Below are 1450 nucleotides of genomic sequence, written 5' to 3' on the forward strand. Positions count from 1 at the left end.
TCAAGCCCACTGTATGACCGTAAAGAAACAGAAAAGGAAAAGCACTAGGCATAGGGAGGGGTGGACCGCTGACCAATGAGAAATGTCACAGCCTTCCATCAGTTAAAACGGGGATGGGATTGTCCTTGTCGATAAATAGATGGAGGAAGCCACAGCCCAGAACATGCTGAGGAGAAAAGTCCATGGTGATAGGAGTTGACTTTCCCTTCAGATCTGCAGTTTTTCCATGACTTGGAATATTAGTTTCCTGCTGCTGCTATCATAAATTACCACAAACCTTGTGGTTTAAGACAAGCACCAGTTTATTATCTTACAGTTTTGGAACTCAGCAGTCTGAAATGGGTCTTATGGAGGTAAAATCAAAGGCTGTATTCCTTCTGGAGGCTCTAGGGAAAAATCTGCTTCCACGCCTTTGCTAGCTTCTAGATGCTGCCCACATGCCTTGGCTTTTAGCCTTATCACTCCTACCAGTGCTTCCATTGTCACAACCTCTTCTCTGTCTCTGACCTTGCTGCATACCCCTTATAAGAACCTTTGTGTGATTATATTGGGCCCACCTGGATAGCCTGGGCTACTCTCTCCATCTCAAGATTCTTAATCACATTGCAAAGTCCCTTTTGCTATGTAAGGCAGCATGTTTAGAAGTTCCAGGGATTAAGATGTGGACATCTTTTGGGGCCATTATCCTGCCTAGCACACTCGATAAGGAGATACAGAGAGTGAAACGAAAAACAGGACAAGAAATAAGGCTTTAGATGCAAGATAGTTCAAAGCAGCTACAGTGATTGGCTCCACATACTTAGCAATTAAAACAAATGGCAACACAGAAATGTTTACCCTGAGAATAAAGCTGGATAAACACTCTCTGACAAAATTGAACAGTCTGCCAGGAAAGGTCTTGGGTTCCCATACAAAAGAGAAAGGTCAAGAAGAACACACAGAACAACTGATCCTAGAGCAAAGAGAGGTGAATGCAGGGGAAGGTGGGGAAAGGAGATTTAAAAATTTTAGTTAGTATCCTCAAAAAGATTTTAAGAGCCAGCCCTGATGGCCTGGTGGTTAAAATTCAGCACACTCCAGTTTGGTGGCCTGGGTTCAGTTCCCGGACGTGGAACCACATCACTCATCTGTCAATAACCATGCTGTGGTGGCAGCTCACGTAGAAGAACTAGAAGGAATTACAACTAGAATATACAACTATGTCCTGGGGCTTTGAGGAGTGAAAAAAAAAAGAGGAAGATTGGCAACAGGTTAGCTCAGGACCAATATTTCTCAGCAAAATAAAAAAAAAAAAAATACAAAAAAAAGATTTTAAAAGTATTACATTCATAAAACAAGAATGGTCTACTATTAACAGGGAGCAATTCCAAAAAGGTTCTTGGAAAATAATATAATTATTTGTAAGACAAAAATACAATAGATAGCCTGGATAAAGTTGAGAAAAACCTCC

This window comes from Diceros bicornis, chromosome 10 (assembly GCF_020826845.1).
Source record: "Diceros bicornis minor isolate mBicDic1 chromosome 10, mDicBic1.mat.cur, whole genome shotgun sequence".
Lineage (NCBI taxonomy): Eukaryota > Metazoa > Chordata > Mammalia > Perissodactyla > Rhinocerotidae > Diceros > Diceros bicornis.